Source organism: Balaenoptera musculus, chromosome 11 (genome assembly GCF_009873245.2).
Source record: "Balaenoptera musculus isolate JJ_BM4_2016_0621 chromosome 11, mBalMus1.pri.v3, whole genome shotgun sequence".
Taxonomy (NCBI): Eukaryota; Metazoa; Chordata; class Mammalia; order Artiodactyla; family Balaenopteridae; genus Balaenoptera; species Balaenoptera musculus.
Genome location: NC_045795.1, coordinates 34,304,555 through 34,322,229, shown reverse-complemented (window position 1 = coordinate 34,322,229; position 17,675 = coordinate 34,304,555). Strand labels below are relative to the sequence as shown.

The 17,675-nt window shown below is 52.8% G+C and overlaps 1 protein-coding gene across 1 annotated transcript in view; it reads right to left on the bottom strand.

Annotated features, from left to right (window-relative positions):
- Positions 1–16,190, bottom strand: part of LRFN2 (leucine rich repeat and fibronectin type III domain containing 2) — a 177,823-nt gene extending 161,633 nt beyond the window's left edge. The window contains exon 1 of the mRNA XM_036869341.1: positions 15,749–16,190. The gene's annotated coding sequence lies outside the window, so the exon portion shown is untranslated. The remainder of the gene's footprint in view (positions 1–15,748) is intronic.
- Between the last annotated feature and the right edge of the window lie 1,485 nt (positions 16,191–17,675).

The window sequence follows — 17,675 nt, the reverse complement described above, 5'->3', positions numbered from 1 at the left end:
AGCGTAGGGTGACAGGGGTTTCAAATGCAGCTGAGGGCAGGGTGGCAAGGAGGAATCCTGCACTGTCCAGATTTCACTGATCAGACATGCCAAGGAGGATTAAGTAATTAAACAGGGAACAAGCCAGTCGCCTTCTCTGGATGAACCAGGCCCTGAACTGCTCTTGTGGTGGCAGAAGGGCTTCTGTCCTCTGATCTCCGAGCCTTCAATTTCATTCACACTAATCCTTCCTCCACACGGCCACCCAGGCCGATTTCCTTAAAGGCAAATTGGACCATGTCATTCCCAGCTTAAAAGCCTTCCAGGCTCCCCACTGACTTCCCCACAAAGCCTAAGCTCCTCAGCACTGCACATAGGGGCCCTTCCTGGCTTGGCCCTTCTTTTCTGTGCTACCATTCAACTCCCCTGCCCTGGCCTCACTCTCTCTGGTCCCTCTTCAAGGACATCCTTCATTGAGGCCTTCCAGCTGCATGATTTTCTTGGTGTTGTGAGTGCCATCTCCATGGTTCTCAACCCTGGAATCAGAATCCCAGGAGAGCTTTAAAAACTCCAATGCCCAGGCCACACCCAGAATAATTAAATAAGGCTCTCCTGGGATTGTGGCCCAGCCATCACTGGTTTTTAAAGCCCCCCCCCACCACCCAGGTGATCTCAGTGTGCATCTAGGACCCAGAAGCAACCCTAACCTACTCCCTTGAAGATTCAGCCCAGGTGTCTCATTGAATCATCAAATACTTATTGAGTTGGGCACTATTTTAAGCACTGGATATAAAAATAATAATGATAGCTAAGATTTATTGGGCACCTGACATATGCCAGACATTGTCCCAAGTGCTTTATGTATATTAACTCATTAAACCGGAACAATACCTGGATGGGGTAGGTACTATTATTACCCCCTGGGGCACAGAGAGGGGAAATGACTTTCCCAGGGTCACACAGCTGGTGAGCATTGCTGCAGGACTTGCAGGCAGGCAGTCTGAGCAACAGTCTGTGCTTTTAATTCCTGTCCTCACATCGTTCACAGGCTGCAAGAGTGAAGCGACAAACAAATGAGCAAATAGAGTAGAAAGAGGGATATGGGGGAAAAAAAGCTGCCTGAGTGACAGGAGCGAGGGGCTGACTTTAGACTGGGTGGTCAGGCCATCGCCAAGAGCAATATTTAAGCTGAGCCCTGAAGGATGAGAAGGACCAGGCAGTGTGGGACATGGTGTTCCAGGAAGGGGGCCAGCGAACATGATGTGTTCTAGGAACTGTGGAAGTCCAGTGGGGGGGTGGGGAGAGGGCACAGTCAAGTAAAGAAGCTGAAGGGGCAGTGCCTCTGCAAGCCACCTAAGAAGAGGAATGAGGTCTTCAGCAGGGCACACAGTGTCCACCTGAGCGTGGCCCGGAGGCGCCCAATGCAGCCATTGAGCGAGAGGCACCTGCTGTGGAGCTGGAGAGAATCGACTCCTCCACGAGGCTCTCTGAGTTCCTCACCTCCAATTGTAGCACCATCACAGTGTGTTGTAATTGGCTGTTTACCTCTCGGCCTCCCCTCCCAGACTGGGAGCACCTTGAGGGCAGAGACCAATCTAATTGGCCTCTGAAACCCAGCCACTGACCAATACTAGGTGCTCGGTAAACATCTGTCATCCACAAGAAAGTTGAATGAAAGCCTGGCAGGCTGGCAGCTTCCTGAAGAATTTCAGAGGGAGGAAACTAGGAGAGGTCCCTCTGCCTGCTTTCTCCTCCGTCGATCTGGGGGTTTCACAGACCTTGGCCAGAAGAAAGGGATGTGGCACCCGCTCTGTCCCCAGCAGAGCCCCTCAGCCCACCCTCATGGCTGAGCACCCGCCTCTGACGGGAAAGCGGTGGTAGAGCTGTAACAATTCTCAGCAGTCAAGCCCCATCCCTTCCCCCACCCCCAGCAAACCCCATTAGGCAGGGCAATGGGGAGGGAGGTGACCACAGCCCAGTGCCCAACTGAAACGGTGGAACCTCGAGATTCCAGGTGGTGACTGACGCTTGAAATAGCTCAGGCATTTAGCTGCAAGTCTGGGCACCCACTGCTGCTCTGGGTTTCTGACAGTGAAGGCAGGGCCAGGCCTGGCGTTGGAGCTTCTGTGGTCCTACTTCTGCTGCCATTGCCACCACCAGGTGGGCCCCCCCAAACCAAGAGATGCTCTGTCAAATCAGAGGAGGGCAGAGGCAAAGGGCAGGAGGCTCAGAGGGGTCACCTAGGTCACATGGCCAGTTGGTGGCTAAGCTGGCCAGGACTCAGGTTTCCGGACCCCCAGCCCAGGGTTTTCTCCACCGGCCGCTTCTCCACCGGCCTTCATGGCCCCTGCCTGCCCTCACTACGAATGTCTCAATCTGGCTGTGCTGAAGCTGAGCGGAGCGCAGAGCACCTGGAACAGAGGGGCCCACCCGTCTCCTGAGAAGAGGCAGCCAGCCGGGTCGCCCAGGGATGGCAGTGGCCCCTGTTCACCGTCACAGGCCTTTCTGCTCTGACGTTTTGCTAATGGCGTGATGGTTAAGCATGCGGGTCCAAATTACAGTCCTGCAACTTCCCAGCTCTGTGGTCCTTGGCAAGTGACTTAAACTCTCTCTGCCTGGTCTCCTCACTATAAAATAGAAATGACAGTGACAACAATAATCCTATGTCCTAGGGTTGTGGCGAGATTAAATGAGTTAACAAGTGTAAAGTGCTTAGAACAATTCCTGGCAGGTAGTAAGTGTCTAATCAGTATAAATGTTAGTGAGAATTTCCCAGGACAGACTCAAGGGACTTGGGTCCCTATGCGAGCCTGGGCTATTCATCAACACACTCTATGCCCTCAGTTTCCCCATCTGTTAAATGGGGAGTAATTCATCTCTGTGAGTGGCTTGAGGACAACCATGAAATGCCAAGAACCCTGAAAAGAGTTTGGAGGTTAAAAAGAAAAGTACCTTACAAGTGGGAAGCGTGATGTGTAGGTGACCCTGTGGCAGACGCAGGGGCCCATAAATCACCCTCGACCCAGCAGCTGCCTGGGTTTTATGGGCCCTGGGGGCCAGGCTACTTTCCTGAACATCATTCAGAATTTATAGACTCTTGTCACTGTCCTTTCCAGCTCTTTTATTTCGTTGCCTGAGAAGGAAGCCTGGCATTAACAGAGCCTTTACTGCTCTCCCAGGAAAAAGCCTGTTCTGTATTCAGTCCCCAGCCAGTGGGAGGAGAGGAGCTGTGAGGCCAGCAGGTGTATCCATTGCAGCCAGGTCCCTCCTCTACCTGCTGAGGGAGGATCAGAGGATGACAACCCAGAGCCCAAGCCCAGAAACCAGCCTCTGCACAGGGGACCCAGTGATGACTGAGACCTCAGGCCTCTAGGAGTTTGAACAGGACTGGGCTGGGCTGGGCCGGGGACCTCCTCCCAGTTACCGAACAAGGAAAGCACAGTGGGAAGTACCAGCTGGGAACTCCTGGCAAAATCTTTCCTGCTTTTGTCACTTATGAGCTCTGTGCCATCAGCTAAGTAACTTGGCTTCTCTGAGCTCCCATTTTCTGACCTGTACTCAGGGAATAAAAGTACCTGTCCTGTCTACTCCACAAGCTACTAGGATGAGGAAATGAGACCATGAAGGTGGAGGGAACTGGGAAGAGATACAAGGGGAGCCGTAGCAAAGTGACCAGGAGTGTGGGGCACTGGTGCCAGATAGCCAGGTACAAGTCCCCATCTCCTGTCTGGGTGACCCCAAGCGAGTTACTTCACCTCTCTGTGTCTCAGTTTCCTCTTTGGTAAACTCTGGATAAGAATGTTTAATTCACAAGGTTCTGTGAGGATGAAGTCAGACAGCATCTCTAAAGCCAGCCAGGGCTCAGCAAATGTGGGCAGCTAAGAGAGGCGGCATGCCTGAGGGAGTCTAGGGTGGTGGGTAAGGGCATGGAGTGGGAATCAGACATGACTGGGGTCAAATCCTGGCTCAGCCATGCAGTGTCTGTGTGACCCGGGACTCATCCCAGTTGGCCTGGGACTTCCCTGGTTTCAAAACGGAAAGTCCTGCATCCCAGGAATCCCCTCAGACCCAAACAGGGTCAGTTGGTCAACTGAGACCCAGAGCAAATCCCACTGCTATTCTGAGCTTCAGTTTTCACATCAGCACAAAGGGAGGTAATACCTACTTTGCAAAGATAGTAGGGGAACGAAATGGGAGAATGCATGTAAATTACGCCAGACACTGTAGCACTTCATAGATGTTCACTCATTTCATACTCACTGCGACCCCAGGGAGGCAATGCTCAGCAGGGGTTCCCCAGGGAGGGAAGGGGCTGCACCCAGCAGAAGACGTGGGGCCCCCAGGCACCGCCAGCTCCTCCTCTGATGCCTGCTGACCTGCTGGGCCCCTGGGAGCCAGGCCCAGCTCCAAGCAGCTTTGCCAGTGATTAGAGCTTATACCCCACTCTAGGGGCATGTCCAGCTGCCACGAGGTCCCCCAAGCCTTTCCCTTGGGTGCAGGAAAACTATTCTAGAAATTGAAGGTGTACAAGAATAAGAAAGCCTCTCGTATACCAGGAAGCCATCCCACCTCTATCCCTACCCTCTTACCCCTACTACCTGTCACGGCATGTGACAGATTGAACCGTAGATACGAGTGTGGGCTCAGGAGCCGGGCTCCCTGGGTTCACATGCAAGCTCTGCCCTCTTACTTGCTGTGTGACCTCAGGCAAGCAACTTAACTTCTCTGGGCCTTTTTCCTCTCCTGTAAAATGAACTAATAAGTACCCACCCCACAGAACTAACGTGGGGATAAAATGAGTACAAAGAGCTTACATTAGAACAGCGCTGGGCCCACTATAAGCATTCAATACCCAGTAGCTATTATTCTGATGGTATAATATAATATAATTCAATCCAACATGACCTGGTCATTCCATTAGCCTCTTTGAGCCCATTTCCTCACCTTTAAATGGAGACAACTCTGCTTGCCCTACTTCCTCACTGTCATGGGATCCAAAATAGATAAACATGGCTGTGAGTCGAGCTTTAAAAACCATCAAGCGCTGTATATGTGAAAGGGATAAAAATAATGCATACTCTAATAAATATAAGGTAATAGAAACACAGTACTATGGGGTAATATTATACAATGTAAGATAATACTCTGCATTAAAAACTGAATTGAGAGAGAGACAAGACAGATGGAGAAAGAGGAGGAGAGGCAGAGAAAGGCCAAGCGAGACAGGAACAGTGAGTGAGCGCTGAACTTCAAGAGCAGGGAATTGATGCTGTTCTGTAATTTAAAAACCAATATACAGTAAATATCAGCCCGGCGCCACAGAGCAGCAGCAGGGCAGGGTGGCCCGACCCGAGATAACTCACACCCCAAGCTGGGCCAGCCACCAGCGCCCTGCCAGCCTCCCCTGTAACTCACGTGCCATTGCTCTCTCCCCCTGCCTGGGGCCACTTGTACCTGCAGTGCCTCCCAATTATGTGCCATATTCACTCGGCCCGAGATTTATGGAACAGGCTGATCTCAAAGTCCTGGGAATGAGCTTGGAGCCTAGACCTCTCCCCTCGAGAAAGGAGGAATGGGATGGGGCTTGGTTTCCAGGCAGCCTGGCTTTGTGCTAAGAGTGACCCTGAGGTCCAGGCCCCGGTTAGCTCCCATCCCAGCTCTCCTCCTGTGGCTCTACCACCTCCCTGACTCCTGTCCCCTCCCTGTGGTTACACACCCTCCCTCCATCATCACCCCATGTCACACCTAGACACTGACCCCGTAATCCACTCCTGGACCCGATGCCCCCAGTTCCTGAAACCCTGCCCCCCCCCCCCCAGCATTCCTCTGGATCTGCTTTCTCCCTGCTGGAGGTCTCATGCCCTCTTCTGTGTCCTGGCTCAAGGCTCATTTTTTTGCCCCAGATGCTTTTCCAGCTTCTTCAAACCAAAAGAGCCAGGAAGTCCCTCTTTTCACCACCAGAATCAGCCCTGGGGAATGGGTGTTGGGGGGTGGGCAGGAATCATGGCCCAGGGAGATGTTTCTTTCTGGCCTTCTCTCTACATAGAGACCAGGCTGAATCAGATGCCTCCTTCCCTGACAGAAGGTGTTCCCCAATCCAGGCTCCACACTCACCTCCTTAGGGCCCCCAGCACCTTCCCACCCCCAACCCCATCCAGGGCATGCACAATGGTTTCCGAAGGACCCAAAGCAACATGTTCTGTGGCCCTGCCGCTAACTCCCATCCCCTGAGATACCGTGTCGCGCTTTCCCCTGTGACGCGCCCTGTAGATCCAGCCTAGGCACGCTGACCTGGAACATGCCATGAACGCCCTCCCACACTGTGGCGTATTTCTCCAATGATCTGACCCCTACATGAATAAGGCCCACGTGGGAGGTCCAGTCCCGAACCCATTAGCCATGTTCACCTAACCCCTCCTCCACAAAATTCCCCCAACCCCTCAGCTGAACACAGCGTAGTTGTAAGGTGTAATAAGAACCCAACTGGACCAGGAACCACTTAGTGACCTCTAAGTGCCTCAGTTTCCTCTCATGTATAATGGGTATAATCATAACATCTGTTCTTCCTGCCTGCCTGGTAGGATTGTCCAAAGGGTCCAATGAGATCATGTGGAGAGTATTATGAAATTCCCCAAGGTGCTATACGATTTAGGGGGTGGTTGTTGGAAAGGACCATCAGTTAAGCCGGTCCACGATCATTCCTCTCCTCGCTTAGGAAAATGCCACTGGTCTATCTACCACGAATAATAACAGCACACATTATACAGCATTCACCACGTGCCAGCCATTGCTCCCAGCACCTCGCTTATAGCAATTCACTGAATTCTCCTAACAACCCTATGCCATGGGTACTATTATTATCCCCATTTTGCAGAAGAGGAAACCAAGGCAGAGAGAGAGTAATCTGCTCACTTGACCAGGAAAAGAGAACACAGTGTAAGCCCTAGGAATGAGGGTCCAGTGCACACACACTCCCTACATAAGAAGCATCTGCATCCACATATTTCAGTGCCTAAGCATTCCTGGATAATGTGCATGTTTCTCTCCTCCATGCTCCTCTTAGACCTAAACTTCCCAAGGACAAAAAGCGGGCCTTTCCCCATCCGAGGAAGGTTTCTCAAGAGTAAGGAGCCTGCCTTGCTCACTTGTGACCTCTCTGTGCCAGCAGCCCCCTGCCCAGATTATTGCCCATCTAAGGCCTGGGAAACCGTCCTGCCCCCAGTGTGACAGCCCTCATGTGTCATGTGCTTAGAAGCTGTGACTAGACAGAGGGGCTGGGATTTATGTCTATTCTAGACTCTCCCCTTAGTTCCCCTTCTCCCAGCTCAGCCCCTGTGACGCACGTAACCAGGCCAGGAGGAAGATTAAGCGGTTCCCTTAGGGTCAGCTGCCCCTAAACTGGGACCACAACCCCCAAATCTCTTCATCCAGTCAGTTTGCATTTGGGTGAGATGGTAAGATGTCAGCTAAGTAGTGGGGCAGGGAGGGAACTGGGAAAGCAGCTTGAGAGTGCATTTCTTAAGTGGTCCTCCTCATCACCCTTCCACCACCACCATCATCACCATCGTTGGCTTTACATCACGTACTTAATTGTGTGTGACCTTTAGCTGAGTCCTGAGCAAACACACACACACACACGTGCATGGGAATGCAGGTGAGGGAAGGCACTAGAAACAAGCCAGAGCTGGGCATCCCCACCCCAACTCCCACCTCCACCAAGTCCTGGAGTCCACAGGCAGGGCTGGAAAAAATACAGGAGTAGAAATCAAATGATCGGTGTGGTGGAGGGCTGTGTGCACACACAGACTGGAGAGATGATTCATCTTTGTAGCATCTGGCCTGCGGGGTGGTGCACAGTAGGCGCTCAATAAATGCTTGTTGAATTAAACTGAATCGGTGAGGACTGCTGACCAGCTAGTCACGAAAGAGGTGGATGAAGGACCGTGGGCTTGATCACCAAATCCTAAACACACAGGCTCTCCTGGCTTTAAAGCTTGATGGGGTGGAGGGAACACTTTAGAACAAGTAAAAGGACGCCTCACTCCCACACTAGCAGCAAAGTACAGAACTTATGGCCTCAAGAGGTGGGGTGGACTGAGACCATGAAAATGGTGCCAGCAAATCATGATGACCACACTTTGATCCCAAACAAGCATCATGAAAAATGGCCATGACAGGGCTTCCTCCACCCTGTGAGGGCAGAAACGGTCCAATCCTCTCCCGCACCTAGGTGGAGACCTCGGTGGAAACGAGGCAGAATTGGGGCTGGAACGTCCGGGGGTGGGGCTGACCTTGGGTGGAATTTCTCAATTGCAGGAGGTTTGCTGTGAATCAAAGCTCCTGAGAGCAGACCGAGAGCCAGGAAGGAATGATCACCAAACAGCCACATGAGTGCACACATGTCCCAGCAGAGAAGGACAGAGGACTCCAGTGCAGCTCCATCACCTAGCGCGTGGATCACTTGGTGAGTTCCAAAGCTGAAAGAGAACTTATTCCAGGTTCCCCCGCACCCCAGTGAGTCCTCCAGGACCTGTTGCCTTGTGCTGTACGACGACCTCTAACCTTTTACCTCCTTGACTCCAAGTTGCCATCCATCCTCCCTCCCTCCTGCCCCAGGAGGATTTATCTGGGTATTATAGTGGCTTCATTACCGGGCAACACTGAATCAAAGGATCAACTTGCCCACCCAGGAATCTTAAATGCCTTTTTAGAATGACCAGGCCTCATCTTATGGCCCTTGTTGGGCATTTCCAGGGGTTTCCAGGAGCTCAGAAAGCCAAGCATGCCTTCACCTCCATTGCCATCACCCGGGGGGGGGGGCTCCCACATCTCTTTCTCATCAGGTACTGAGACCCAAGCCGGAGCCTGAGCCCAGCTTACTCCCTAAGCTCCTCCAAGTCCTGCAGGCTGAGTGACCATATGTCACTCATTTGGGTGACCAGAGAGAGTCATGTCACAGCAAGACCTAGTTTACTACCAGTCTAAAGTACGAGCCTGAACAGACTCCCAATATTAGTTGGGGATCATAGTAAATCCCCACCCCTAGCTTATTTGACTAAAGCTGCCTTAACAGGGGAATAGATCAGGAAGGGTAACTAGGAAGGAGAGTGCTAGCTTTGGGGAAAAAGAGTAGAAAGTAAGTCTTAGGGAGGGGAGATGGGAGGACCAAATAGATTTTGCATCCCTGTGAAGTTTTATTAGAGACCTGAGTTAAGGCGAAAGGGAAGACCTCCCTGTGTTGGCCTAGACCGAAGTGGGGTGTTGAGGGGAGATGGCCCAGGAGGGAAATACAGAGGGAAAATGAGTTAAGAGAGACTCAGCGTTTTGCTTCCCATGCTGTGTCTGCTGTGAGTGAGTTAACGTATGGAGTGCACAGTTGTCTCCCCAGTACCCAGGACCCCCATAGATACCAAAATCCACGGATGTTCTAATCTCTTTATAAAATGGCATAGTATTTGCACCTAACGTATGCACATCCTCCCATATACTTTACAATCACCCCTAGATTACTTATAATACCTACTACAATGTGAATCATTGTAAATCATTGTAAATACATTGTAAATGCTATGTAAATAGTTGCCAACACATGGCAAATTCAAGCTTTGCTGTTTGGAACTTTCTGAGATTTGTTTTTTTCTGAAAAATTTTGATTGAATCCACAGACGCAGAATCCACAGATAAGGAGGGCTGACTGTAAATGCATAGAGTTCTGAAGAGCCCAACTTTGGGATTTTGCAGTCTCTCGTGTTTCGGGGCTGCCCTGTAAATACAGGACTGCGGCAAGGAGACCAAGACTCCATGCAGACAACCCCAAGCAGGTTGATAAATTACAAGAGCTCAGTTTTGCTATTTAATCCAGCTTGACACAGTTTAACACCTAAGTCTTGTGTCTACAGTTCTAGTCTGTCTCTCAGGTTGGTCTGATCCCCATTAGCCTTGGCGCTTGGGGATATTCAAGAAAGCAGACCCAGATCTGTCCAAATTAGATGCTTGGCCTTCTGTTGCTCAGAGGCAAGGCCATACACAACCTTGCGTCTCCTCCACGGGACCTCCACACCTCCTACACAACTTGCAGCTACAATGCAAGGAATCACCGGGAAAAAAATAGAGAGCAATAGATCACAACACAGGTAGATGGTGTCACTGCTTAAACGTGCTTGGTGCATCAGCACTCAGCTTAACGAGCTGGCTTCTCGTGCCTTTTCCTTTGACCTTCTGTTCACAGACTAGCCTTGTATTCCAGGACCATGCCTCCAACCCTTCCCCTACCTCCCATCTTGATAAAATGGAGACGCCTATACAGGAGGTCTGGGGTGGGATGGGGTTTGGCATCACTAGCCTGCTTCCAGGTCATGCTGACACTACCGGCTCATGGACCACACTCTTGGCAGCGACATGCCGAGGCGAATCTGTCCTCACCGTCTCCTGGATTCTCCCTCCCTCAAATCTACCTCTTTTTCTAATCCTAGTCCGTTAGCCCTAAAACCTGCATTCGCAATGGTGGCAACAGCGCCCCCAAGGGGACAAAAATTTGTTATTGGGAGGGGGTGAGAAAGCAGCTTACTCTTTTTGTATACAAAGCACAGCTGTACCTACAGTACATAAACAGATATACAGCATATCTGTGGTATTAAAATTTCATGGGGGTGCAATTATAAAAAATTGTGTCTAAAAAGTTTCCTGCGAGAGGGCAATAATGAAAGAAGGATTGAGAAATACCGGCTGAAGGCTAACGCCCTCCACCCTCTCTGGTGCCAAAGCTTCAGTAATGGCACCTGATTACAAAAGTAAATGATATATGTAACAGTGTGTCCCTTCCTAGCTGCCTGCCACCAATCCCTCCCAATTATCTGGACCAAAGACCCCTCTTCTGCAGGTTCTGTAGCATCCCTTTTCCCGGAAGGCACAGTGTCTACCTGCCTGGCCTGTTATCTTATTGGGGAACTCCAGTCCCACATGAAACTGATACAGTAAAGCCCACATGTAATGCCCTCATATCTGGGCATTATTGCCGTTGACACTTTAGTTACTCAGTCTAAATTAGGAAGGGGTCGCAATTAGGAAGGGGTTGAGTGCTAAAGGGCTTGCTCAGTGCATAAAGCGCATTCACACAGGCCTGCCCTTACATCAATGTTGGGAAGTCAACATTAGCATCCTGACTTATCAGTAAAGAAACCAGGCCTCAGGGGCTCCCAACCCAAGTCACACGTGATAGAGTCGGGTCTCCTGACTCACGGTCCAGTGTTCAGCCTACTATCCCATCTTCCACCTTGTCCAGGAGGACAATGCTGACTGTCTGATGGGAACTTTTAAACAGGCAGGTGTGAGCGAGAAAGGCAGGCAGGACGCCCATGAGAATGCTGAGCTCCTCCGGGCTCTGTGATGGGGGCTCTGAAGTCTCCTCCTCAGTCAGGCCAGGAGGACAGCGGGGCTTACAGAGGTGCTGACCCATGGTGCCTACTGTTCTTCACCTTGGGACAGAGGCAGTACAGAGGAGTTAAGAGTGTGGGCTTTGAATTCACACAGACATGAGAACTGAGTGACAGCTCTGCCACTTACTAGCTAACTGGCAGGCACCCAACTTCTCTGAACCTCGGTTTTCCCATCTGTGGAGTGGAGGTAACAACAGTGGCCATTTCACAGGATTGGGAGAATTCAATGAGATAATAATGTGACGCTCTTAGCACTGTGCCTGGCGCATAATAAGCAAACAAGAAATTGTTTGAAGGAGCTGGTCCTGAGAGCCTAAGAAATTTCTCAGAACATTCATTCTACTTGTTCAGTACCCCATGCCTGAAACTCCCCAAATTCCCAGTGACCTCTGAGAATTTACAAGAAGACAAAATCTGCCTTCTATGGACTTCAATGGGCTTTTGCTGTTCCTGAAATCCTCACCTCCTCCAAGAAGACATCCTGATTGCCCTCACCCTGAGCATACTGAACATGGCTATTCTCCCTGGTCCCTATCTCCAGACCTGACTTCCTGCTCCCTGAATATACCTTTTCTTAGGCCTGCCCATGATGGTTAGACTACCTCTCCACTCCTGTTCCGGTGATTCATTAGTCAGATCCCACTAAATACATGTCTGGGTTCGAGCCCCTCTTCCCGACTGGATGTGCCACCCAACTCCACAGACGGGACCCAGGTCCAATCACAGGCCCTGCACAGACCCCAGCAGGAGCTGTGTCCATTCACTTAGCCTGGGCCTGACACCAGCCCTGTGAGGCCACTCTTGGGGCAGCAAGAGGCAGAGTCAGGGAAGGAAAGGCAGGGGTTGGATTCTGGAAGATATTTCACACACAAGCTTGAGGTAGCAAAGGGTGATAGATGACACTTGTAAAACACAGAGTCCGAGCATCCTGAGTAAATGTGCATGGCTGTAAAAATCCAAAGCAAACAAGAGGGAGGGAGGGAAGCAGGTGCCACAGCCCCAGAGGTGAAATCTGCTTCTCAAATATCATTTCCCGAAATTTTCTTGGAGGGCTTCCTGGAGTCTTTTAATGATCAGTTTACATGTGATGGCATCAAACCCTCCTGGCAGTTTTGTGGCAGGGGAGGCTGGGGACACTATCCTCCGTGTCTCTGAGGGCCCCTCCCTCTCTCCAAACCTTCCGCCTCCACCCAAACAGTCCTCCAGATCTGCAAAGGAGTTTGGGGAGCACTGAGACAAATATGGGGTCATACACATCTGCAAGGCATATACTATTATTTTCTGTCACCGGAGGAGAGCACAGAGGCTCCAGTGCTTAACCAACAAAGATGTGGCAGAGCCAGAATTTGAACCCAGGCCTTCCAAGTGTAGGTTCCATTCCATTACAGGCATACCTTGTTTTATCGGGCTTCATTTTATTGCCCTTCATAGACATTATGCTTTTCACCAATTGAAGGTTTGTGGCAACCTTGCATCGAGCAAGTATATTGGCAACAGCATTTTTCCAACAGCATTCGTTCACTTCGTATCTCTGTGTCACATTTTGGTAACTCTGCAGTATTTCAAACATTTTCATTTTTATTGTATTTGTTATGGTCATCTGTGATCAGTGATCTTTGATGTTACTACTATGACTTTCTGAAGGCTCAGAGGATGGTTAGAATTTTTAGCAATAAAGTATTTTTTAATTAAGGTATTACATTGGGTTTTTTTTACATATAATGCTGTTGTACACTCAATAGACTACAATATAATGTAAATATAAGTTTTATATGCACTGGGAAACCAAAAAGTCGTGTCACTCACTGTATTGCGATATACGCTTTATTGCAGTGGTCCGGAACTGAACCTGCAATATCTCCAAGGTATGCCTGTATATGACAACTCTATCCCTTCAAATAAGTTGGACCCTAAAACCCTAACTGTACTCAAAATAAAATTGCAAAACACCCAAATCGTTCTTGATTTTGTCCAGGGTCCTGTTCCATTCAGCTGTCTCTGGTTGTTTTCTGCTCCACATCTCTGCTCTCAGTCTAGAAGCCTCCCCCATCAGAATGGAAAACCGCCAGACGCCAATATTGTACTCATCTCCACTTCAAGACAGGGGACTTTCTGAAAGAGAACTGCTCCACCCCACAGGCTAGAGAGACTTGACATTCCTGACATTTGGAGGCCAAAACCCCCCTGGATCCTTGATTTTACTTCAGAGCTGCAGCCAAGACACAAAAGCGATTTCCACTGTAGCCAAACCAGGGCTTGGGTGGCCAAAAGGCTGCCTGATTCTCCCAGTGGCCCCACCTACCTCGTCTGCATCTCCCACCCTTTCCACCCTCCATCTCCTCCTCAGTCTCGCCTCCTGGAAGCTCCCTGCTCACCCTCTCTCAGGCCACACTCCCCAGCTTCTCAGATTTCGGGGCCTGGGAAAGGAACTGGCATCTCAGAGAAGCTGGGAGCCTGAGCCCCAGAGCAGGCAGTCAGGTATGAGGTCCAGCCCGACAGGGGATGGAGCTGGGAGCCCACCGTCCAGAGAAGCACCGCCAGAGGGTGAAACAGAAATGCCAAGTTGGCTGTGTGTATTCCCCAGGGCAAGGGCAGGAAGATAAGTAATTACATTCCTGGGCAGGAATTAGACCAGAAGCTCTAAACTGAGGGCTGGGCAGGGGGCCTGAACAGAAGCACGTGAGGAGCCAGAGGAGAGAGATGGAACTCCGCACCCCTAGCCAGAGTCAGAAGGGAGAGACGACATTCCAGCGTCAGCCGAAGGGCCGAGGCAGCTGGTGTGGTCTGCAGAGGCTGCCGGCTCCAAGTGCAGGCCCTCGTGAGCTTCCGAGTCCTCCCTGCACGATCCTGATTCCCTTCAGCCCCCAAGGTACCCCACAAGCGAGTCCCACAGCCAGCTGGGCTCCACTGCAAGCGGCTGCATAAAGCTCTTCGTAGAGGGCAGCGACCAGCCCAGCACACAACCCCAAGACCCGGGATCTGCGCTCCCAGTCTCCCCACAATCTCCCCACCTAGGTCTCCCCACCGTGAGTTCCAGGCTGGCCCCCATCCACGTAAAACAGCCCAACAAGAACCTCTCAGCCTCCCTGGGAACTTCACAGCTGGCAGTTTCCTGCCTCGCTTTGCTCCTCCCCAGCCCCGGGGGGTCAATTTCCTGAAGCCGCCCCCTCCCCCAGCCCCACAAGACCAATCAGCTCATTGCAGCCACAGAGGCCCCCCTCCCTGACACATGCATGCACACACATACAATCACACTAACACGTACACACACTCCACAGTGGCGGGGCAGAGGGTCAGCATCTACAGCCGTGCCTGTAACTCCAGCTCGGAGTGCGGGCTCTGAAAAACGCCCTCTCCCCGCGGGTTTCTGACTGTCTGAGGACATCTCAGCAGGCACTTGGTGCTGGCCTGGCTCAGTCCCTTTGCGGTCTCTGCTCAGGCTCCCTCCTATTTCTCTTGCAGTTTCTGGCTTTCAGGGGCTCTGTCTCCCTCGAACTCGCTGCCTATGTCCTTTGTACTGGGGCGAAGGAAAGATGGGCAGGACACCTCCCTGTCGTCCCCTAGGGTCTGTGCCGAGCAAGGCACTGCCGGCCTCCAAGCAACTGTCCACTGCTTCCCCTCCTCCCTGCCCAGGCCAACCTTAGAACCAGGGCAGGGCTGGGTGGGAGACAGACCTACCAGCTAGGCACGGCTAATGCCAGTTTCCATATTGCTTCATCATGCCATTCTGATGCCCCAAGCTGCACACGCACAATCTCCCTGATCTCCCTGCCTTCTACCTGAAGACAGGACAGGGTCCCTGAGGTTGCCCTACCTGCCTGCCTCCCGAAACTGCAACGATGCCTTCCTTCCCTCCATCAGCACTGAGTCAACCTTCCACACCGGGCTCTACCCCACCCAACCCAGCCCACAGAGCGCAGGGAGCCCTGGCGTCCGACCCAGCCCCCAGCAATCGCTCTAGCCAGGCTTCGCGTGTGGAGAGATGCAACAGAGTGGTCTGGTAGCAAAGTTCTCCTGCTGTTTCAACGTTTCCGTCTACCTGCGGCTCCCGTCTCTCCCTCTTGCTCTCTGGCCTCACACTGACCCGCTCTCCCCGCTCCTCGCCCTCCACTATCGGAAAAAAAAAAAAAAAAAAGGAAATAAAGAAAAGGAAACCTCCTGCGACAAGGATGGGCGAAAAGAGAAGAGGGTATTCATATGACTGCCCGGGTGAGGGAGTCCTCAAGTGAAAAAGAAAGGGATGCAAAGTTCCCGGCTCCCCCGGTGCTTTCAGCGCAGCGCCGAGCTCCCGCGGACACCCAGATCGCTGAGACGCAGCGGCGGCGACCACTCACCTGGGCGAGGCAGCATCTACCCCCGGCTGGGAGGCACCGAGGCCGGCTCCGCGGGGCGCCCGGGCTCCCTGGCTCGGCCACGCATCCTTCCCTGCCCAAGACCGGCTCGAGCTAAGCCCTCCGGCTCCGGCGAACGTAGGCAGATGGTGGCCTCGGACGTCCACGCGGGGAGAGCCCTGAGCGGTTTATTCAGTTATATCCACGGCATTTAGCAAGAAGAAGGGAGGAAAAAGCACAACTTGTTCTCTTCCAGATTTAAAAAAGCAAAAAAAAAAAAAAAAAAAAAACCAGATAATCCCTCCCTAGGAGGACGCCGGTAGGATTTTCCAGATCGAAGAACCCCGGGCATCCCCAGGAACCTCGGGCATCTTGGAATGTGGGGCGTCTTCAAGTTCAGACGAGCCAGCCGGTTTGTGCGTGAGAGAGAGAGACAGAGGGAGAGAGAGAGTGTGTGTGTGTGTCTCAGCGAGAACGAGCCAGGCACTCACACCCACACGCACACAAACACACTCCCCCCGCAAGCCCCGCAAGCACACTGCCCCACACGCGCGCGCGCACACGCGCGCCCCCGTCACACACACACGCTCGGCGATCGCACGCATGGAGCCGGGAGGGAGCCGGACCGGCTGCTGCGGCCGCGCGAGGCCGGCGGCAGAGAGAGCCCAGCGGCCGGAGGCGCCCGGAACCCCGGGCCGTGCGCACCGTTCCTCCGAACTCCCCGGCGAGGCCGCCCCCAAAGGCGGCCGGCGGAGCTGCAGGAGCCGGGAGCCAGCCTCGGGCCAGCCGCGAGGCGCACCCCCTTCCGCGCCGACCCACCCGGCCGCCGGAACTGGAGGGCACGAGGACCCCGCGGGGGTGGTGCGAGGGCAGCCGCTGGCCAGCCGGGCCCGCACGGAGGGGCGGCGGGGGGCCGGGGAGGGCGGCAGGCGGGCCTCGCGCTCCGGGAGCCGACAGGGTGGACTCGGCGGCCCAGCGGCGCGGGCAACCACTGCGCCAGGCTAGCCGGGTGGCCCGGGCTGCACGCTGCGGCCGGAGCCGGTGCTGCCGCCTCACGTGCAGAGCGCGCCGTGCAGCCTTCAGCCCGCCGCCTGCCGGAGAAAAACCCCACAGCGCCGGCCCTGTGCTGGGGGTGGGGGCTGGGAGGCTCGCGTCCACCCAGCCCTGGCCCGGTTCTGATTCCGACACTCTAGCGAGGCGACCCAGGACAAATGAGCGCCCGGCGCATGCACACGCATGCTTAGACTTTTCGTGAGTATCGCCAGAATCCGTGAAGTGTGCAGTGGCGCCAACTGTTTGCACGTCGCCTTCCCTTGTTTGATCCTCCCAGCGACCCTCATTTGACGTGTGAGGAAACTGAGGCTCCGAAGAGTAAAGCGACTTGTCCGAGGCACGTGGCACATAGCTGAGTCCCCACTCCAACACTACTGTGGACTTAGCATCAGAAGATCTGGGCCTGGCAGGGGTCTCATCTAACTTTGGTTTTCCTCTCTGCCCACTGGGATCAGCAACCAGTTCTTGGGAAGGTAGGACCAGGCTCTGACTTACTGGGCTTCCCAAGAGGTACGGGTACCTTTCCCACTGAAGGAACTGAAAGTTTGAGATTCCTGCTTGTACTCCAGCTGCTAAATCCAGGGAGAATGTCTCAATCCATCTCTTCTCCTACTGGCTACACCTCCCATGCACCTGTCCCAGATACCCACAGGGAGGCACATGTGGCATATGGAAGTGTCTCTGCAGCCACAGGATTGGCTCAGCTGCATAAATCTGTAATATAAAACCCTGCCTCCTCTCTGTGTGCATATAAATGGGTGAAAATCTGCTGAAGCCCAGGCACCTAGATCCCCATGTGGTGGGCACCCTCCCCATGTACACTCAGGGAAACTGCTAGATCAGTGTTCTGCAGACCCTGAAAGACAAGTCCTTCCCT